The 23,752-nt window shown below is 43.8% G+C and overlaps 1 protein-coding gene across 1 annotated transcript in view; it reads right to left on the bottom strand.

Moving 5' to 3' along the window:
- Window positions 1–23,752, bottom strand: part of LOC124616326 (urocanate hydratase-like) — a 424,523-nt gene that overhangs the window by 130,696 nt on the left and 270,075 nt on the right. The gene's annotated exons all lie outside the window — the stretch shown is intronic.

Genomic DNA, 23,752 nt, shown 5'->3' with positions numbered 1-23,752 from the left:
GTGTACATTGTGTATATAGGGAAAGGTAATATAACGCTTTCCTCATTCAGATATTATATCTTAGGGTTGTTTCTTTGCGAGAAGGTCGTTTGTGAGATAGAAACGTCTATGGGCACGTGCTAGGCTATAAAAGTGGACCAAATGTTTATCATTTGTATTCGGTACTGTCAAGACATGGACCAATTACAAAGTGTTTGTTACCTCTTACATTCGTTACTGAGCATCATTTTTTATGTAGTCATTTTTGTTAACCTAACTGAGCCGTGCACAAGCCGTATCTGAGTCGTGCACGAGTGATATAGCTAGCAGTCGGTGTGATAGATCGTCTTTGCCTGGTTGCTGGGCAACTGGTGGACGCGCTTCCGCAAGGGGGCAGTGAAGTGGCGCTGAGTGATGATACATGGGCGTTCGCGGCATATGTTAGCCCCTCCCCTTTTTTCCTCTTCCTCCCACCCCCGCGCCCCCAAGCCCCCTCACCGTACTTTCCTCCTCGCTTTTTCCCTCCTCTCCAGCCTCCGCTCCCTCAGCAAGTCCCTAAAAGCTTTTTTTTTGTTCTTCAGGAGTGCTCCGTCGTTTTCAGCGTTTTTTTAAGTGTTGTGCTCTGTGTGATTTTTATCCTGTGGACGACTTGTGTTTGCCTGCAGTGTTTTTTTAAGTGCACATTGATTTGACAGCTGTGTTCTTCTAACTTTATGTCGACTTTTTAACTGTCCCCCAGTGCGTGTACCCATCTTAGTGTATATTTTAACTCCCATCATCTCCATTTACTGTGTTTCTTATATCCTCCTTTTTATGTAATCACCCGTCTGTATTTTTGTAAAGCCAATTGGCTGAAGAGCAGTAGACTGTGCCGCTGCCAGACTTCCCCTGCCCATATGGGGCAGGGGCTGTTGCTGCGGATGTATTTACCTGTAGGCTGATCACTGGTGAAGAAGCGGTAGCCCAGCCTCAGGGATGTTGGTGCTGAGCTGAAACACTAGCTGCTCAATCATTTGTGATGGATGAGATTCGGACTGGAATTACTTCTTATCTGAAAACTGTTGGAATCCTTAAGGCCAGCATCTACCTCAAATCATTGGGCAACGATCTGAACTTGTTAAGCAGCTGTCCTGAGCCCCCGTCATCCTGGCTACATCGCACATTGCAAGGGTTTTCCCGTGCCTTGCGTACAACTCGACGAGAGCGTCCTTGTCAATTGCCTATATTAAACTGTTCATGGCCGTTTTGAGCAAACATCACGAATTGCTACACGCCTTTGTTATCTGCTGATTTTTCTTGTTAACTGCACATAGCGAGCGGTTGTCGCACATAGGGGAGCTGTGTAGCTCATCGGCCCTCACGGAAACTGTGCATGGTATGTTATTCTTTTAGTGAACTGTGGTCTTAAGAGATCTTTTTAAAAACTTCCTCTCTGGTATGCATTTTTTATCCCTCTCTATGTTGTCAATTTGATTTGTGCGTATTGGCCTGTGTTAGTAAGAACTTTCTTAATGTAATTTCGTATGTTACAGGGCAACCTTGGATTATTATTATTGTTATTATTATTGTACATACATGACAAAGAAGTCAGGAAGCGGGTCTTGCTGTGTGGTCCTGGGGGCCTGTTATTAGGCGCCTCAGTTCATAACAAATTTAAAACAAAGAGCCACTTTGACATATTATATAATTTCTAAATGCAGTGGCCAATAAATGTCTATGTTTTCTTTTCTGAAAGAAGCTGACCAGCTGGTTAAATTTGTGTACTTCCATTGTAAGTTTTGAATGAATGAGCAGCAACATTTTGGTTGAGCTTAATCCTTTGTGATATTGCCACCATTTCTTGTTACCTATTATTCTGCCACCTTCTGCCGCCCCTGTGGGTCAAAGTTAATTTAAGGATTTTGTGTTTACTGTTTTCGATCGTTCAATGTCGTTAATTTTTAATCTTTTTTCATTTATTATCAAGAATTTTTTAAAAGTTTAATTTGGTTGTTGCGCAAGGAGTTTTACCTGATACATTAATTTGGTCAAAAAGGCCTTTTACTTGCATGTCTCGGTTATAAGATTCCATTAGCGGCATGTATTTGTTACTCCTTTCTTTATTGTTACTCCTTTCTTTTTCTAAGCCTTACTGTTTACTTATTTACTTAATCTGAGCCGGCTGCGGTGGCCATGCGGTTCTGGCGCTGCAGTCCTGAACCGCGGGACCGCTACGGTCGCAGGTTCGAATCCTGCCTCGGGCATGGGTGTGTGTGATGTCCTTAGGTTAGTTAGGTTTAAGTAGTTCTAAGTTCTAGGGGACTTATGACCTAAGATGTTGAGTCCCATAGTGCTCAGAGCCATTTGAACCATTTTTGACTTAATCTGATCTGATTAGGGCGATCAAGACCTCTCTTAAATACAGTACCTTTTTTACATCATAGTTGCCTGAGGAATAACGAATTTAATATGACAAACTGTTGTGTACATAGTTCCGCGTTGTCAGCACGTACACAACTTTCCCAACAGAGCGCGCCCCGCTAAGCACAAAAGCGCAGGCGCTGCGCTCGTCCGTCTCCGCACAATGAGATGGCGCTGTCTTAGAGACGGACCAAATTCTGCTTCCGCCAATCCGCGTATTAATATGTAACGCAGCCAATGAGATTGCTGCTAACGTAGAACCTTTTCTCCTCGCGGATCACACTCGTGCAGTGATACCTGAACGCGTGAGGTATTATAACGAGTGTACAGACCTGCGATTAGTCAGCCTGCATCCGTCTGCATTAGTCTGTACCAGTCTGCATTTGTCTTTACCAGTCTATGGTTAAGCTTCAGTCTGCGCCTAATAAGATTATCATATTCCTGCACATAGCCATTAAGAGAAATGTATAGACACTTTGTCAAGTATCAGAGATATGTGAGAATAAGATTAACATACCAAGACCAAAGAAACTTCAGACTGTCAATTGAAAACAGCATCCAGAATCAAGTTACTTAATGTCTATGATTTTTATTATTTTAATAAATGTGTGTGAAAATTAATCAAGTTCTGTTTAAAGTTGGTCACCGTCAGTCTGCTACTCTAAGCGTGCAAGTGGCATTTCTATCGTCTGACCTAACGGCAGAAGATAAACACGCCACGATAAGACCATGAGACATATTGCTGACACTCGCCTACTTCGCTAGAGCGACAAGTCAAATAATCTGATGGTGTGTGTACAGAAGGTCTTACAGTACGCGCACCACACAAACAGTTTTAAAATGATTTGAGTGTGTATACTGGCAGAGTGCGTAAATAGTACTATTAACTAATAAAGTTAATACTGGTAGTATTTGTACTATTGCTGCTACTGCCACTAGTAGTAATTATAGTAGTAATAATATTATTATTAATTTATTGAGATTTTCCTATATACAAAGGTTTTTCTCCAACATAACAAACACCCGGAAATTATTACATCTGTTACATAAGACCCTAATCTATCTCCTCAGGATGTCCCTCAAGATGTTTTGATCTTGTACATCTTCTTCCTCTGCGCCAATTTTTCTGATTGTTAATTGTACATTTTGGAGCCAGGTGGTCACAGGGCGTCCTCTTCTGTTCTTTCCATCCGATTCCCATTGCAGGATCATTTTCGATATTCTGGCTTTCTCCATTCTTCTTATATGCCTGCGCCATTGTAACTCCCTTCTGTCTATCACGGCATGTATTCTTTCTCTTACTTCCATTCTCTTTATTATTTCGTCGTTTCTTATTTTCTCTATTCTAGAAATTCTTGCTGATGTCCTCCGGAAGTCCATTTCTGCTGCTTGCAATTTTTTTACGTTTCTCAGATTAGTAATTCATGTCTCTACTCCTTACATAACTATGCTTTCTAGTATCTATTTATGTATGATTCTTTTGGTTCGGTTTATTACCCTTCCGCTCCATAAGGTTGACTTGAGCATCCCAATGACCTTTCTTCCACTGCTACTTCTTTTATTAATTTCAGCTTCTGAGTTTTCCCTCCATCTCTAAAATAGATCCCAAGTAACAGCAAGTATTAATCTTCTTAAGTCTCTTCCTTCTGTGTATGTCATCTTAATAATAATAATAATAATAACAACAATAATGATAGTGGAAGATATAAAAACAATTTATAGGTGTACAAAATAAATGTATTATGATAAAGCGAGTTCTGGGGAAAGGAAATTTAACAAGACTGCATCAGCTGATAATACTGATTCAAGAAACAAAACTTAATCTTAGCTACTATCGTCGTGAGGCAGTTTCACTCTCTAACTTGAAACTGGCCGTTGCCGGTGATTTCTGACTTAAAATTGTTTCATTATCCTCAGTAGTCCTCAACTATATTCCAGGCCAGCATTCGTTGGTACAATTTTGAGGCGTTCCACTTATTGTAAAGTTGTAACTGGCCGTTGTTTTCTTAAGTTATTGCTTATTCATTTGCTAAATATCCTAGATTATTTTTTTTAATTTTGGGATTCTATGCTTTCTTTTTAAATATTTCAGATGTTCAGGTTGTTATTAGGCTTATATGCACCTGTGGTGCTAAAAGAACAGTAACTGCCTATCTTTCTAAATTACTTTTTCGATGGCGAATTGTAATATTTATTTGCTCTGCCTTGCAAAGCGCTGTTTGGAGAGCCGTAAGAGTTTCCACATTAAGTGTTTACAATTTCTTTATTTGATGAGTTTTAAAGTTGATAAACTGCTGTCAAAATTTTTATATGCTCACCTTATGACACACTTACGAGCTCCCTACCACTTCGCTTTTAAGTTAGGGGTATAATTGTGTTCTTGAAAGCGCCATTTGATTGGGTTGTCTTTCGTGAACAGATTTATCTTTTCAACGTGCTGATGAAGAGTCGTCGTGGCATTAACGGTAACGGCTGAAGTGGAACAGTCGAACACTTTGTCATATAAAAAGAATTAGAAGTTTAACACCCACTCTCTCATATGGGCCACTAAAGGCATACGGAAATGCGGTTGTACGGCGGATGGCTTCTGCAGTGTAAAGTCGCGACGACAGACGATCACCACACGGCAGTGTCTATGTCCCCCCACTTGCCGCAACAAACACTGTGGGCTATCCAAAAGCCGGCGATATTTCGTGCGACGGAAATCGTAGCGTATGAAAAGAAGGAATTAGAGGATTACGAATACTTCCCACTCCACTCGAGTCAGACACGAACTGCTTGCTGTGAAGTAAAACGTGTCGACCGATTAAATGTGTTCGGTACTCAGTGTCATTAACGAGTTGCTCCAGAGAGAATAATGCAGCGCCACTACTATTTTAAGGGCAAACTCTGTGAGAAGGTGCGGTGGAACATTGAATTAGCCGCCGATAGCTGGTGCGCACGGTGTTTAGTCAATTGGGCTAAGACAACTGCGACGTGGAATTATTGCGAGACGGGCTAGGCCTACTCATTGTAATCTAAGAGCGTAGCGGTAATGCAAGGCGAAGGGAAGGGGATTTTTCCATCATTGTGGTTTAGGTGGTGTTGCCGAATACGTGACCAGGTGCTTTGGTGTCTGGAAGAAACAGATGTCAATTTTCTAGCATAATTAGCGGTTTCAGCATTCAGGTTGACTGGGTCGCAATGGTTGAAGTCCAATATTAGGCAAGAAACGTCTTATTGCTTATATGACGCGCTTCGGAATTTATCGAGGAGCGACTGCTGCATGTAGGTATGCCGTTCGAGATGTATATGAAGCAAACATTCGCAGACTAGTCGCATGGGACATTCCATTTAGGAAATCGTTGAGGAATTCAATATTCCGAGATTCACAGTGTCACGAGCATGCCGAGTATACCATATTTCAGACATTAGCTCACACCACGGACAACGCAGTGGCCAACGGCCTTCATTTAACGACCGAGAACCGCGGCGCTTGCATAGAGTTGTCAGTGCTAACAGACAAGCAACACTGCTTGAAGTAACCGCACAAATCAATGTGGTACGTACGACGAACGTATCCGTTTGGACAGTGCGGCGAAATTTGACATAAGTGGGCTATGATAGACGACGATAGACGACCGACACGAGTGCCACTGTTAAGAGCACGATATCGACTGCAGTGCCTCTCTTCGGCTCATGACGATACCGGTTGGACACCAGACGACTGGAAAATCGTGACCTGGTCAAATGGTCCAAATGGCTCTAAGCAATATAGGACTTAACATCTGAGGTCATCAGTCCCCTTGACTTACTACTACTTACACCTAAATAACCTAAGGACATCACACACATCCATGCCAGGATTCGAACATGTGACCGTAGCAGCCGTGTGGTTCCGGACTGAAGCGCCTAGAGCCGCACGGCCACAGCGGCCGGCTGACCTGGTCAGATGCGTCCTGATTTCAGTTGTTAAGAGCTGGTGATGGTCTACCCGTGGTCTAGGGGTAGCGTCTTTGATTCATAATCAAAACGTCTTCGGTCCCGGGTTCTATCCCCACCACTGCCTAAATTTTGATAAATAATCAGTATTGGCGGCCGAAGACTTCCGGCATAAGAAGTCAGCCTCATTCTGCCAACGGCCTTGTCATAGAGGGCGGAGGAGCGGATAGAGGTTCAGGGCACTCTCTTGTCCTAGGGGTGGGAAATTGCCCCTAAAGGCGGAAGAATCAGCAATGATCAACGACATGAGGATGCAGAAGGCAATGGAAACCACTGCATTAAAGACACGTAACGTGTATCCACAGGACATGTGACCTGCAATTGAAGAAGTGTCATGATGATCTATCCATTGGCAAAAGATTCCGGAATAGTCCCCCATTCGGATCTCCGGGAGGGGACTGCCAAGGGGGAGGTTACCATGAGAAAAAGATTGAATAATCGACGAAAGGATGACGTTCTACGAGTCGGGGCGTGGAATGTCAGAAGCTTGAACGTGGTAGGGAAACTAGAAAATCTGAAAAGGGAAATGCAAAGGCTCAATCTAGATATAGTAGGGGTCAGTGAAGTGAAGTGGAAGGAAGACAAGGATTTCTGGTCAGATGAGTATCGGGTAATATCAACAGCAGCAGAAAATGGTATAACAGGTGTAGGATTCGTTATGAATAGGAAGGTAGGGCAGAGGGTGTGTTACTGTGAACAGTTCAGTGACCGGGTTATTTTAATCAGAATCTACAGCAGACCAACACCGACAACGATAGTTCAGGTATACATGCCGACGTCGCAAGCTGAAGATGAACAGATAGAGAGAGTGTATGAGGATATTGAAAGGGTAATGCAGTATGTAAAGGGGGACGGAAATGTAATAGTCATGGGCGACTGGAATGCAGTTGTAGGGGAAGGAGTAGAAGAAAAGGTTACAGGAGAATATGGGCTTGGGACAAGGAATGAAAGAGGAGAAAGACTAATTTAGTTCTGTGACAAATTTCAGCTAGTAATAGCGAATACCCTGTTCAAGAATCACAAGAGGAGGAGGTATACTTGGAAAAGGCCGGGAGATACGGGAAGATTTCAATTAGATTACATCATGGTCAGACAGAGATTCCGAAATGAGATACTGGATTGTAAGGCGTACCCAGGAGCAGATATAGACTCAGATCACAATATAGTAGTGATGAAGAGTAGGCTGAAGTTCAAGACATTAGTCAGGAAGAATCAATACGCAAATAAGTGGGATACGGAAGTACTAAGGAATGACGAGATACGTTTGAAGTTCTCTAACGCTATAGATACAGCAATAAGGAATAGCGCAGTAGGTAGTACAGTTGAAGAGGAACGGAAATCGCTAAAAAGGCCCATCACAGAAGTTGGGAAGGAAAACATAGGTACAAAGAAGGTAGTTGCGAAGAAACCATGGGTAACAGAAGAAATACTTCAGTTGATTGATGAAAGGAGGAAGTACAAACATGTTCCGGGAAAATCAGGAATACAGAAATACAAGTCGCTGAGGAATGAAATAAATAGGAAGTGCAGGGAAGCTAAGACGAAATGGCTGCACGAAAAATGTGAAGACATCGAAAAAGATATGATTGTCGGAAGGACAGACTCAGCATACAGGAAAGTCAAAACAACATGTGGTGATATTAGAAAAGGCAACGGTGGTAACATTAAGAGTGCAACGGGAATTCCACTGTTAAATGCTGAGGAGAGAGCAGATAGGTGGAAAGAATACATTGAAAGCCTCTGAGGGTGAAGATTTGTTTGATGTGATAGAAGAAGAAACAGCAGTCGATTTAGAAGAGATAGGGGATCCAGTATTAGAATCGGAATTTAAAAGAGCTTTGGAGGACTTACGGTTAAATAAGGCAGAAGGGATAGATAACATTCCATCAGAAGTTCTAAAATCATTGGGGGAAGTGGCAACAAAACGACTTTTCACGTTGGTGTGTAGAATTTATGAGTCTGGCGATATATCATCTGACTTTCGGAAAAGCATCATCCACACAATTCCGAAGACGGCAAGAGCCGACAAGTGCGAGAATTATCGCACATTCAGCTTAACAGATCATGCATCGAAGCTGCTTACAAGAATAATATACAGAAGAATGGAAAAGAAAATTGAGAATGCTCTAGGTGACGATCAGTTTGGCTTTAGGAAAAGTAAAGGGACGAGAGAGGCAATTCTGACGTTACGGCTAATAATGGAAGCAAGGCTAAAGAAAAATCAAGACACTTTCATAGGATTTGTCGACCTGGAAAAAGCGTTCGACAATATAAAATGGTGCAAGCTGTTCGAGATTCTGAAAAAAGTAGGGGTAAGCTATAGGGAGAGACGGGTCATATACAATATGTACAACAACCAAGAGGGAGCGGTCTAGGGCGCTGCAGTCATGGGCTGTGCGGCTGGTCCCGGCGGAGGTTCGAGTCCTCCCTCGGGCATGGGTGTGTGTGATTGTCCTTAGGATAATTTAGGTTAAGTAGTGTGTAAGCTTAGGGACTGATGACCTTAGCAGTTAAGTCCCATAAGATTTAACACACATTTGAACATTTTTGAACAACCAAGAGGGAATAATAAGAGTGGACGATCAAGAACGAAGTGCTCGTATTAAGAAGGGTGTAAGACGAGGCTGTAGCCTTTCGCCCCTACTGTTCAATCTGTCCATCGAGGAAACAATGATGGAAATAAAAGATAGGTTCAGGAGTGGAATTAAAATACAAGGTGAAAGGATATCAATGATACGATTCGCTGATGACATTGTTATCGTGAGTGAAAGTGAAGAAGAATTAAATGATCTGCTGAACGGAATGAAGTCTAATAAGCACACAGTATGGGTTGAGAGTAAATCGGAGAAAGACGAAGGTAATGACAAGTAGTAGAAATGAGAACAGCCAGAAACTTAACATCAGGATTGATGGTCACTAAGTCAATGAAGTTAAGGAATTCTGCTACTTAGGCAGTAAAATAACCAATGACGGACGGAGCAAGGAGGACATCAAAAGCAGACTCGCTATGGCAAAAAAGGCATTTTTGGCCAAGAGAAGTCTACTAATAGCAAATACCGGCCTTAATTTGAGGAAGAAGTTTGTGAGGATGTACGTCTGGAGTACAGTATTGTATGGTAGTGAAACATGTACTGTGGGAAAACCGGAACAGAAGAGAATTGAAGCATTTGAGATGTGGTGCTATGGACGAATGTTGAAAATTAGGTGGACTGATAAGGTAAGGAATGAGGATGTTCTACGCAGAATCGGAGAGGAAAGGAATATGTGGAAAACACTGAGAAGGAGAAGGGACAGGATGATAGGACATCTGCTAAGACATGAGGGAATGACTTCCATGGTACTAGAGGGAGCTGTAGAGGGCAAAAACTGTAGAGGAAGACATAGATTGGAATACGACAAGCAAATAATTGAGGACGTAGGTTGCAAATGCTACTCTGCGATGAAGAGGTTAGCACAGGAAAGGAATTCGTGGCGGGCCGCATCAAACCAGTCAGTAGACTGACGACAGAAGAAAAAGGGGGCTGGTGGTAGGTTTCGAGTGTGGCACAGACGCCACGAAGCCATGGATCCACCTCCCAACGGGGCACTGGCTCGATAATGGTGTGGGCTGTGTTTATATGGAATGGAATGGGTCCTCTGGTCCAACTGAAAGCATCATTAACTGGAACCGGTTATGTTCGGCTACTTGGAGACCAACTGCCACCATTCGCGATTCGTTTGACGAACATTCTGGACAATTCGAGGGAATGATTTGGCCACCAGATCGCCCGACATGAACATCAGCGGAAATTAATGGGACATAATCGAGAGGTCAGTACGAACTGATATCTCGATTATATCTCATAAACTTTCAATGGTATTCATGTTGGGCGTTCTGGGTGGCCAAATCATTCGCTTACACTTTCGCATCTCTGGACGGCTGTAGAGGCAACATTGTTCAATATTTCTGTAGGGGAATTCCGACAACTTGTTGAGTCCATGTCACGTCGAGTTCCTGCACTTCGTCGGGCAAAAGGTGGTCTAACGTGATATCAGGAGGTAGCTCATACTTGTGTCACCTTTATACTAACAATTATCAAGTAAGAATTCATGTATTGCTATTCTTCCTGGTGCTGAAATTTTAATGGGCAACCGTGTATTTACTTTTCGACTACACATGAAGCATTGCTACGTTGTACATCACTGACGTTGCGAGCATAGACACCTCCAGGATGATGTTGTGTATCTGCATTCGCCTAGCAATAGAAGATAGTGGGCTCTATCAAAACGCGATGAATAACATTGCCATAACGGACTCAGATTTATATATTATAGACGATATGTAGCAGAAGAAGAGGTACTAAATTATTTTGAATAAAGCGCATCTCCCGTACACCATTCTCAGCATTTAGTAAGTGTTAAGACATGAATACATAGAAGTACAAGAAGTAACTCCGAAAATAATGAACAGGAGTAGCTACACACAGCATGTATGAGAAACATTCTGCTATAGCCCATCAACCTGACCATTATACGGCACTGATGTCTGGGCCCTTACCAAACAGAGAAATAAGATTCAAGCGTCTTAAATGCGATTCCCGAGAGTTTCGAAAGGATGTACAAAATTAATGAAATAAAAAAGTAAATTTACTAGACAAGAAAAACTGACAAATAAACAAGCGAATAGGTGAATATAGAGGTAAATGGATTATATGCAACTAATGTTACAATGGTTCAAAAATGTTAAAATGTTTGTGAATTCCGAAGGGACCAAACTGCATAGGTCATCGGTCCCTAGACTTACACACTACTTAAACTAAGTTATACTGATTTGTGCTAAGAACAACACACACGCCCACGGCAAAGGGAGGACTCGAACCTCCGGCGGTAGTCGCCGCACAGCCCGTGACAGGACGCCACAAACCTCTCGGCCACTCCGCGCGGCGTTACAATGGTGATTACCACTGCAATGAATGAAATATGTATCACATGGAGAAATGAAATTTGGTGGTGGTGATATACTCATCATACTCTTTGTTACATGAGGTTGATAACGGTTTTCGTATGGTACCGTGGATTCTGTAAAGCCTGTTCCAACGCTGTCACATAGGGCGCAGACACTGCCAGGCGCCAATCAGCTTGCTTGCGGGCAGGCGCAGGGTGGGTAGCCTACCCGCCAGGCGGTCCTATGCCTGTGTTCTGCGCCTGCCCTCGGTACTTGGCCACGTACGCCTGTGAGCTCCTGGTCGGTATAGTACGACCGCTTACGCTACAACCAGCTGCATCACTGCATGCGCATCAGTTGTTTGCCCACCATCATCCACCTATGCCTGTGGGCATTAGGCTGCCTGCTAGAGGACACACGGCCTGGAACAGTCTTCAGTGCAGCACATAGGAAGGAGATCAGTCTGGATTATATATTTGCTCACTTATCCCCATTAAGACTAAACTCCATTCGAAAAGGCGTTGAAGGCTCAATGACCTATCGCCTGTCATTGTGAGACCATAGGCGTCACTAGATGTGGACACTGGATGGTCAGCACAGCCGTTGGCATTTTAAGAGACCAGACTCGCTACTTCTCAATCAGGTAGCTCCTCAGTTTGCCTCACATGGTCTGAGAACACCCTGCTTGCCACCAGCGCTCGGCAGATCCGGGGAGTACACTGTCAAGTTCTAGTCAAGCCTGACGGCACTTAACTGCCGCAAGGGATTTGGCTTATCCTCATTAAGCAGCACTGAAATCCTGCGAATCTCGGTAAACTATCTTTCCACAGACAAAAATCAGTTGTGAAAGAAAGTCATATGAAACTTTTTTGTGTTTTGTAGTCCTGTCGTCCTCAGTTGCGTGTAATGTTTCGGTACATTGACAAATTTTTCTTTTCTTTTTTTGGAGCATCTAATACAACTGAATGAATCCCAGTTTTCGTACCATACGCGTTTCGCCTTCTTTGTCTGCAAAGACTTTTTCAGTGGCCAGGAATATGTACATACTTATCTTTACAATATTTAGTTTACATTTTGGGACGATATATTTGTAGAGTGTAAACTGTTCTGGCAGTTCTATGATGTAATAATAATTTAAAGTTTGCTTACAGGTTTCGTGAATGTTGTTCTACATGTTGACTTTTTGTTCCATTCCTGGCGCTCTTCTTCGTCTATAGTTGTCACTTGGAATTTTGTTTTTCAGTCTTCACAGCACTAGGAACTGAACACTTGTTTTGATGCTATGTTTTGGTTGGCGTTGTAAAATGTCGAATGTCATAGCTAGAGATCGAATGTTATTAGCAATTACTGAGTGCAATTTTGTGATACATGTGTGTGTGTGTGTGTGTGTGTGTGTGTGTGTGTGTGTGTGTGTGTGTGTGTGCGTGCGTGCGTGCGTGCGTGTGTGTGACTGGTATTTGCTTTGGTATGATTAGGTGATGATGTATGCACTTTTTTATGTATGACACTGTTTGCTGGGCTGTCTCTAAGCTGTAGCTTCAGCTTTTTTAAAATCTTTCCCTGCCAGTATCATCTGCTGTTACTAAAAACGCCACTTGCCTCCCAGCTTCCGGCCCTCACCCTTACTGAGGCATCAGCTTCCTCTCATAGTTTGAGGTGTGTGTAGACCCAGAAAGATGTGGTCTGTATGGGTGCAGGATGCCAAGCTTGGTGTGCGGGAATGTGGTCCAGTGAAACACCCGAGGATATAAGCAATACAGTGTTGGGCCGGCCAGTGTGGCCGAGCGGTTCTAGGCGCTACAGTCTGGAACCGCGAGACCACTACGGTCGCAGGTTCGGATCCTGCCTCGGGCATGGATGTGTGTGATGTCCTTAGGTTAGTTAGGTTTAAGTAGTTCTAAGTTTTAGGGGACTGATGACCTCAGAAGTTAAGTCCCATAGTGCTCAGAGTCATTTGAACCAATACAGTGGTGGCTGTAAATACATCAATTTTCATGATTCATAGAATGCGAATAGCTTCTCTGTGGCGTTGAACAAAGGGAACAGAGTGACGCACACGGCTCGCAGCTGCTGACTCGTCCAGCTCAGTGGCGTCTGTGATGCATGTCGGAGGTCAGAAACTACACCTTCAGCAGGGGCAATGTCGCGCAGGATGCCGACCTAGAGGTCTGCAGGAATTGTGCGCCCTGCCATCATATTGGCAGCATGTAGCATCGCTTTACCAAGGCACTCTCAAAGACGCTGGATTTCGCCCGCAAGTCAAGGACCAACAGCTCTGCGTGAAATGACAGTAGACATGCCAAAGTATGTCCTGGTCACCCAGCAAGAGATGGGCAAGACTCTGGTAGGTGCTGACAGCCAGGGGGACAGCACAAACGCAGCTCTCCTGGAGAGTGTTGTGGCTCAGAGCCAGCAGATCATTCTTGATTGACCCCAGTGGGATGTTGTTCAACGAACCTCAGATTTTCACACCAGTGGCAGCGTAGTAAGCAGCAGTGGCATTCCAGTGCATGGAGTGCAACAAGCAGGGTGGTGTCTCATAGCTGAAGTCACCAGATAAATACTGGGAGCACGTCGTGGAACGGCCTCGAAATGGATTGACTGTAACTCACATGACACTCACATGAACTCATGACTACCTGTTGGAAACTGAATAGAATCGAATAGGATTTGTGCTACAGGATTTCCAATATTTGTGCTGGTTTGCTCATACTGATGGTATTATCGATCTGTGGCAATGAATGGATTTGGTCCCTTTTGTGAACTTATCAGCTGTTTACCCTGTACTGAAGCGTCCCACCTGTGGCTTTCAGTACTACGTCTTGGCGCTTTCTGCCATGTCAGTGGGCTGAAATTCGTCCTTGCTTTTGATTTAAGCGCTGTTGCGGCATATTTCATTGTTATCAGAATGACATTATGATGCGGTCGTTATGCTACAGTCGCACTTTGTGCTCTGTTTGAATGTGGTGTGTCAATGTGCCAGTTGTCTGCCTCGCTATTTGCTACATTTGCTTTACTTCCTGGTTACATTCTGGTCGTTACGTTGCAGTCAGACCTGTCTTGGCTCAGCTCTGTGACTTGTGAGAAAACAATTTAAAATTTTTACGTTCACCGAGAATTCTTTTTTTGCGGTACAACAGGAGTAATTAAATTTGGCCTCTCACTTAATCACTATTGTTACGATCAACTTACTAATAGAGATTAAGGATGCGTAGAAGCGCTTACAAACCTATGTCAGTAACAGTCATTAAAACTCAAAGAAACATGTATACCGAACAAAATCCTGGAATGCAGATACAAGAAGATCACCTAATCAGTTAATGTCATAGCACAAAAAAGAGAGGCAAAGCATGTTGTGTTGCTTTAACAATTAATTGAGCTGCCAGTCACTAGCTGGTCAACAGGAAAAAAATCACACTCAATAAATGGCGATGTGTACAAGAATATGAAAGTGAGTAAGAGAGAGATTGAGCTGCCAGTCACTAGCTGGTCAATAGGAAAAAATCAAACTCAATAAACGCTGATATGTACAAGAATATGAAAGTGAGTAAGAGAGATAGGTTCTCTCACATGATGTTACAGTGGCAGTAGAAATTTTATTGTTGCTTGAGCGACAGTATGGATGACTCTGATTTCAGTTGCAGAATTATCGTAATAATTTTTAGCCATCAAATTGTAGCGACAAGAGAGGAAGAATATGATTAAACAGTTTGCGCGTTAAAAATCGCCAGGCTTCTCTAAATTTCTGAGGCTTCAGCACTCAGAGACACAGCTACAACAAGGAGCCTAAGCTTTTCATTTGGCCTGGACTATTACAGAAATGTCTGTTGAATTACGGTCGTACAAAAAAAAAAAAAAAAAAAAAAAGTGAGACTCACTGCTCGCTTTGTGAACTATTTAGAATCTTGGCTCCCAAAGAAAACTGTCAACAAACTAAATGTGGTGCTACTATTTTTGGTTAAGCTATGCCTTTAAAAACGGCCTTGCCGCAGAGGATACACCGGTTCCCGTCAGATCACCGAAGTTAAGCGCTGTCGGGCATGGCCGGCGCTTGAATGGGTGACCATCCGGTCAGCCATGCGCTGTTGCCATTTTTCGGGGTACACTCAGCCTAGTGATGTCAATGGAGGAGCTACTCGACCGAACAGAAGCGGCTCCGGTCAAAGAAAACCATCATAACGACCGGGAGAGCGGTGTGCTGACCACACGCCGCTCCTAACCGCATCCTCAGCTGAGGACGACAAGGCGGTCGGATGGTCCCGATGGGCAACTTGTGGCCTGAAGACGGAGTGCTTTTTATGCCTCCAAAAGAGTTCAAATGTCTACAAATTCTTGGTTTTAACAGAAATTGCCATCTTTGCGATAATAAGTAACTTTTTAATACAACGAAGTATCTACTCTCATAAACCAAGGAAAAATATCTCTCTGCTTAAACTGATGAAGCAAAAGCTTATTCCCACTGCCCACCTCCATACTGCCGCCTGGTGGCACTGTGGGTTCGTGATGTGATACAGATATTATACAGAGGGTAACAGATGTGAGAGCAGATATTTCTGTTGGTGACTGAGGACGGTGTACTGAACAACTTGACATCAGTATTTACGTCATTTGCAGACTAATAATTGTAGCTATTACAAGCAGTATTTTTCCAGGTTGGGTAGTACCTCCAAGTACATGGCACAAGGGCAGCCATTAATGCTTATTTTCTCCTGGGCAGCAGTTTAGATGTTACAGTGTGGCTGTGGAGACGCAAAACGTTTAGTCTATACTGACAGGCAAAGTCCACTTACAAGGACACATCGTTTACCCGATCTCACATTTTAGGGAAAATTAAGCCCACTGGCAAGGTATCACCCCGATATATAATTCTGATAGCACCAGCTGTGACCTTCTGAAAGAACAGCTGTCAAACTTTCGCGCGCACCGTTTGTCACTCGCTCCGTCCCATTGCAGCCGCTAAATGCCGATCGCGATGTAATGTACAGTGGTGTGAGGAAGAGGTTTGTGAAATACTGTTTTGACATTGGTAACATGCTTTGTTCATTGTATCAAAGTGCGCGGTTTATAGCCTGTAGCTGGGACTAGAGAACTTGTAATGTCTCTTGCAGCGGTCTCTCCGCGATATTTTCAGAAATTTTATAAATTATACAACTCAGTACATATCTCGAAATATCTCTTCTTATCTTACCGATTCCTAAACTTTAATATACGATGATTATCAATGCAAAGTAGTTTCAAGCCCTATTACTCCTTGGAGCGTCCATTTACTCCATGGAGTAGCTTCTCTGCTATCTGTTTTCTCTTATGAAAAGAATGAGGCAATGCTTGCCGATTAGCCGTGAAAGGAGGAGGATGTATATGTATGTATTGTTGAGCTAGTCGGCATCTTGATGAGATTCTGTATGAGAAGGAATTTAATACATGAACTAAACTAAAGTAAGTGTGTTCGCGTATTATTTAACTGATTATTATTGACAGTGTCTGCTTACTACGCTGTGTTGCACGGGATCAGTGGGGAACATATGATTTACACTGGACGAACCTGCCGTTTTGTATGCTCAAGATATCCAGTTACTTCAAATAAATAGGCTAACACGGTCTTGCCAGCAGATCTCCGGTCTTCCCCATGTGATCACCGAAAGTTAATAATTATAACAAATGTTTTCAGAAGATCGAATGACAATTTTCGTCGCACCGAGACTTCGAAATTGCTTCACTGCCTTATGGAATTTAAGTTAAGCTCAGTTTAATCAGGATAGAAAAGTATTAAACTGTGTGAATGTGATAAGCCTGCTTTGTGAATGAAAATTCCCTTAACATACGCATGTTTTTACTATCCTGATCAGTGAAGCTAAAACAGGCCGGTGTGAGAGAGGTTTTAAATTTTTTGAATACCACAAAAAAGTATTAAAAACTTTTTGTTTTGATCATTTTTATGTTGTGATTCACAAGTCAGTGTAAATGAATGAAATGAATTAATGTTTTCTCACAGACGTGGTGTAGCGTACTTGCGTACTTAATTATGAATTTCGCTGTTGACCGTTATTTTAAAACTGGAGCGGTTACAGTGCAGTACATTTGCAGGAGATGTGCTTCTCTTCAACGGGATTGGCATGATTGCTTTGAAAATTCATTTCACAATTATTCTTTGGTTACTTGGATTTATTAATTTTGATTGTGAGTCGTGTATCTAGCAGCAGAATATCAATACGAGAATACTGTTAAGAGTAATATCGACGCATATGTGCGTGAGACTGACATGTTGTTGTTGTGGTCTTCAGTCCAGAGACTGGTTTGATGCAGCTCTCCATGCTACTCTATCCTGTGCAAGCTTCTTCATCTCCCAGTACCTACTCCAACCTACATCCTTCTGAATCTGCTTAGTGTATTCATCTCTTCGGCTCCCTCTACGATTTTTACCCTCCACGCTGCCCTCCAATACTAAATTGGTGATCCCTTGATGTCTCAGAACATTTTCCATCAACCGATCCCTTCTTCTAGTCAAGTTGTGGACAAATTCCTCTTCTCCCCGATTCTATTCAATACCTCCTCATTAGTTACGTGATCTACCCATCTAATCTTCAGCATTCTTCTGTAACACCACATTTCGAAAGTTTCTATTCTCCTCTTGTCTAAACTATTTATCGTCCACGTTTCACTTCCATACATGGCTACACTCCACACAATTACTTTCAGAAACGACTTCGTGACACTTAAATCTATACTCGATGTTAACAAATTTCTCTTCTTCAGAAACGCTTTCCTTGCCATTGCCAGTCTACATTTTATATCCTCTCTACGTCGACCATCATTAGTTATTTTGCTCCCCAAATAGCAAAACTCATTTACTACTTTAAGCCTCTCATTTCCTAATCTAATTCCCGGAGCATCACGCTGTTTAATTCGACTACATTCGATTATCCTCGTTTTGCTTCTGTTGATGTTTACTTTATATCCTCCTTTCAAGAGACTGTCCATTCCGTTCAGCTGCTCTTCCAGGTCCTTTGCTGTCTCTGACAGAATTACAATGTCATCGGCGAACCTCAAAGTTTTTATTTCTTCTCCATGGATTTTAATTCTTACTCCGAATCTTTCTTTTGTTTCCTTTACTGCTTGCTCATTATACAAATTGAATAACATCGGGGATAGGCTACAACCCTGTCTCACTCCCTTCGCAACCACTTTTTCCCTTTCATGTCCCTCGACTCTTATAACTGCCATCTGGTTTCCGTACAAATTGTAAGTTGACATATTACTTACTATTCTTTGCGTATAATGACATGATTATTCTAACAAGATTCCGAAACACGTTGGGCAGAAGAGTCCACCTCTCCCCTCGTCTTCTCTCGCCGTCAACATATCGCGAACAGGAGGACTCTGGATGTCACTCCGCTGCGCAGTATTTCGCGCTAGAGCGCTAGGCGGCTGCATTTGGGGGGAGCGAGTGACAAACAACCGGCGAAGTTCTGGAAGCTTTTACATTCAGAAGGCCATAACTGCATACTACTATAATTATGGCCCGATTTTTCGCGCGGGATCGTTTGCTGGAACTGATACTTCGCAAGTGTTTTTCTTCTCCTTAAAATATGAGGCCAAGTTGGTGATTTTTCCTTGCTATTGGTACAGTTACGACGGTGAGAAAACATCAGGTCGTAAAGTCTGCGAGCCGGCCGAAGTGGCCGTGCGGTTAAAGGCGCTGCAGTCTGGAACCGCAAGACCGCTACGGTCGCAGGTTCGAATCCTGCCTCGGGCATGGATGTTTGTGATGTCCTTAGGTTAGTTAGGTTTAACTAGTTCTAAGTTCTAGGGGATAATGACCTCAGCAGTTGAGTCCCATAGTGCTCAGAGCCATTTGAACCATTTGAACGTAAAGTCTGCGACGTGTTTGTGGGAAGACTGCTCAGTGCAAAGAAAAACAAACTACACACTGATGTGTGCACTTGTTTATGTACCACATACAAAAGAATGTGCATTTACACCCGTTACACTCTGTATAAGCGGAGCAGAGACGAATGTAGAATCATTCCAGCGACGATACGGGATGTAAATGGGGAAATCCACCGTTATAAGTGACTCTGAAGTAGTAGTAGTAGTAGAGGGGTTTTGTGGGCGCACGACAACAAGGTCTTCAGCGCTCGTTCAGTATCATAGTGAGACGGGTGTCAGAGCAGAGAAGAAAGCCATCGCCCCGAACTCGATGCATCTGCTCCAGTGCCGTCAGGATCGCGTGGAGCTCCGCTGCGAAAACGGTATATTCAGCAGGGAGGCGAATCCGGGTAACATGGTCAGGGAACACCACAGAACAGCCAAGGAAATTCTCCTGTTTGGAGCCATCAGTGTAAACGACAGTGAAACCGGGATGCACATCTAAAATGTTAAAAAAAAGTGACTGGAATGTAAAATCTGGCGTGCCATCCTTCTTAAAACGAGTCAAATCTAAAATAAGTTTGGGTCTCCGGAGGAGCCAAGGTGGAGATCTGCTCCAACCGCGACGTAAAACACGAAGACCAGCCATAGACATTGCAGCGAGGCAATCCTGTGCGCGAATCCCATAGGGCTGCGTCGCACGTTGCCGGTTATGAAATAACCGTGCCAGAGGAGGCTGAGCAACGGTATGGTATGCAGGTGTGTACGGTGTGGACAAAGTTTTATACGCCTGGCGTACCGTAAGTAGCCGTCGCCGCATATGAAGTGGCGGTTCACCAGCCTCTGCACAGAGGCTTGGTATGGGGCTAGTTCGGAATGCCCCAGTGGCCAACCGCAGCCCTTCATGGTGGACAACGTCCAAAATCTTTAAGTACGAAGGCCTCGCAGACCCATACACGTGACTCTGAAAATGGACGGATTATTATGAAACGGTGCCTAGGAACGTGCATCTAGGAAACGACGAAACTGATCGGTTGTTTGCGAGTTAACGTCGTGGGCATGAGTGGTAAATGGTTGGATGACGGTGAAACCACAATTCGGCGACATAGTGTTGGACGTTCATGCTCATCTCGAAACGTGGGGTAGGAGGCTTGCCCATTCTGTAAAGCAATATGACGGCAGTCTACAGTGGATCCTACGCCAAAGTGCAATGCGGGTGCGCACACAAATGTTCCGCAGTACACAGCAGAAATTGTTCAACATGAGGCTCCACAGCAGACACCTTACGTGTTCCCATGTTGATCCAACAAAATCGTCAGTTACGATTGCTGTTGGCACGGGATCATCGAAATTGGACAGTGGATCAATGAGAACTTGTTGCCTGGTCGAATGAATTACATTTATTGCAACACCTAGTCGATGGTAGTGTCATCCAGGTGAATGGCCGATCGGAACAAGAACCAGACCGTGGATGCTGTCCCATGGTGGCGATATTACAATACAGGAGACATTCATATATGCTTCCATGTGACCTGTGGTAGTAGTCGAAGGCACCATGATAGTTGTGGACTGCTAAACATCTCCATCCTTTAAAGCTTATATATTACACGACAGTGGTGGCATATTCGAGCAAGACCACTGTTGGTGTCATAAGTCCGAGATCGTGCTATAGTGGTCCGAGGACGATCAAAGTGAACTTGCAGTCTGTGTCCTGGCCGTCAAATACGCCTGATCTGCGTCCGACGCAACACATCTGGGACGCTATGTCCGCATATTACCGGCCCATAATTTACGGGAAATGTGTGGGACCTCCGTAGATACCTTGTGCCGCCACATAGCTCTACGAACCTTATAGCCTTAGAAGGACTTGTGGAATCGCTGCCACACAAAATCGCTGCTGCACTGGGCTCCAAATGTGACGTGGAACCTATGAAGAAAGTATCTTTTACGACAGTGGGGTGAAATTTGGCGTTGATGGTCTATGACAGCAGACGACCGACGCTGAGACGTTAGCTGACAGCGCGGCTGTAGTATACAGAGAAGTTGCAGCATTAGAAAATTGTAGCGAAATGCAGGAAGATCTGCAGTGGATAGGCACTTGGTGCAGGGAGTGGCAACTGACCCTTAACATAGACAAATGTAATGTATTGCAAATACATAGAAAGAAGGATCCTTTATTGTATGATTATATGATAGCGGAACAAACACTGGTAGCAGTTACTTCTGTAAAATATCTGGGAGTATGCGTGCGGAACGATTTGAAGTGGAATGATCATATAAAATTAATTGTTGGTAAGGCGGGTACCAGGTTGAGATTCATTGGGAGAGTGCTTAGAAAATGTAGTCCATCAACAAAGGAGGTGGCTTACAAAACACTCGTTCGACCTATACTTGAGTATTGCTCATCAGTGTGGGATCCGTACCAGATCGGTCTGACGGAGGAGATAGAGAAGATCCAAAGAAGAGCGGCGCGTTTCGTCACAGGGTTATTTGGTAACCGTGATAGCGTTACGGAGATGTTTAATAAACTCAAGTGGCAGACTCTGCAAGAGAGGCGCTCTGCATCGCGGTGTAGATTGCTCGCCAGGTTTCGAGAGGGTGCGTTTCTGGATGAGGTATCGAATATATTGCTTCCCCCTACTTATACCTCCCGAGGAGATCACGAATGTAAAATTAGAGAGATTAGAGCGCGCACGGAGGCTTTCAGACAGTCGTTCTTCCCGCGAACCATACGCGACTGGAACAGGAAAGGGAGGTAATGACAGTGGCACGTAAAGTGCCCTCCGCCACACACCGTTGGGTGGCTTGCGGAGTATAAATGTAGATGTAGATGTAGACATCGCCTACAGCGCCTCTCCTGGACTCATGACCACATCGATTGGTCTCTAGACTGAAAAGCCATGGCCTAGTCAAATGAGTCCAGATTTCTGATAGTAGGAGTTGATGATATGGTTCGCGGGTGGCGCAGGCAGTGCTCAACAAGGCAAGAGCAAGCTGGTGGTGACTCCATACTGGTGTGGTCTGCGTTTACTTGGAATGAAATGGGTCGTCCGGTCCGACTGAACCGATCATTGACTAGAAATGGTTATGTTCGTCTACTTGGAGACCGTCTGCAACCATTCAAGGACTTCATGCTTCTAAACAACGCCGGAGTGGCCGAACGGTTCTAGGCGGTACAGTCTGGAGCCGCGCGACCGCTACTGTCGCAGGTTCGAATCCTGCCTCGGGCATGGATATGTGTGATGTCCTTAGGTTAGTTAGGTTTAAGTAGCTCTCTAAGTTCTAGGGGACTGATGACCTCAGAAATTAAGTTCCATAGTGCTCAGAGCCATTTTAACCATTTCTAACCAACGATATCATGTTACAGATCCACAGTCGTTAGCGATGGTTTGAAGAACATTCTGGACACTTCGAGAGAATGATTTGTCAACCCAAATCGCCCAATATGAATCCCACCGAACATTTGGAGGCTATAATGGACAGGTCAGTTCGCGCACAAAATCTTGCACAGGCAACACATTCGCTGTTACGGACTTTTTTCACTTGCTGCTTATTTTTGTTGACCCATAGTCTGATTATCTTATGATGAGTGTTTGTTTTCTGTTTATTTTGTTGTTTGTTTCAGCATTCTGGGCGCTCCGACAGGCTGTGGGACCCGACTGTGGTCCTCGTCTGGTCCACGCGGGCTCCCACCGCTGTCGCACCGTTGCCCGTGCCCGACAAGTGGAGGCGGGCTGTTCTCTCTTTCTTTGTTATTTTTGTTTTGTACACCAGTTTTCAAACTCTTGAACTATGTACACTGGAAAAGTAAATGGAAATAAAAGAAAACTTTTTTCTTAAGAAGGATAGAAAAGAAGATAGGAAACTGTAGAGTGGAGAATTTTTCCGTCACCTGGTTGTGGGTGGCGGTCAGGGTCTTGGAATTGTTCTTCACCCCACAATTATCCTTTCTGTATCTACTTTATCGAATAACAATGCCGATTATATATATTGTTTACAACTGGTGCTAGATAGTTGTTTCTTATGATTATAACTTTATCACCATTTGTTGTCGTGCGCTGTGACAATTGGCGTATGTTGTGTTAGAAGGGTGGAGTGCCACTATGGATCACCGCCGTTTGATGCATCTAGTGCCACTTCATTTACAGGGGTGGTTTCAATTCTGTGTCCCAGTGGCTGTCGCCGTCATCGTCAGTACTGGTGTCCACCCCGCGAGCTCCTCGTTGTACTTGTCACCGTGCATTGGCTTGCCTTCTGTATGGTCTATTGCTGAGATAATACATGTACATTTCCTTCGATGGTTCATCTGTCAATCTGTTTAATTCCGTCCACTGGTCAGGGTTTCGCAGTAAAGAGTGTAGAGTCTGATTGATGTTGTTGGGATTGACGTGTAGTGTGTGTCTTTTGTTCTTAAGCTGTCCGCAGAAAACGACAATTTCTTCTGAGGAACCTTCTTCCCCGCATGTGCATCTACGTGTCTGTTGCAGACTCACGCGATTCAAATGTGTGGGATAGGGGCCGTGTCCTGTAAGAAAATGTAGCATACAGCGGCTGGGATCGATATGTTTTAACTTCTTTCACTGATGTTAGGGAATAAATTGT

The sequence above is a fragment of the Schistocerca americana genome, chromosome 5 (genome assembly GCF_021461395.2).
Source record: "Schistocerca americana isolate TAMUIC-IGC-003095 chromosome 5, iqSchAmer2.1, whole genome shotgun sequence".
NCBI classification, from domain to species: Eukaryota; Metazoa; Arthropoda; class Insecta; order Orthoptera; family Acrididae; genus Schistocerca; species Schistocerca americana.
This window is presented reverse-complemented; position numbering and strand designations above follow the sequence as displayed.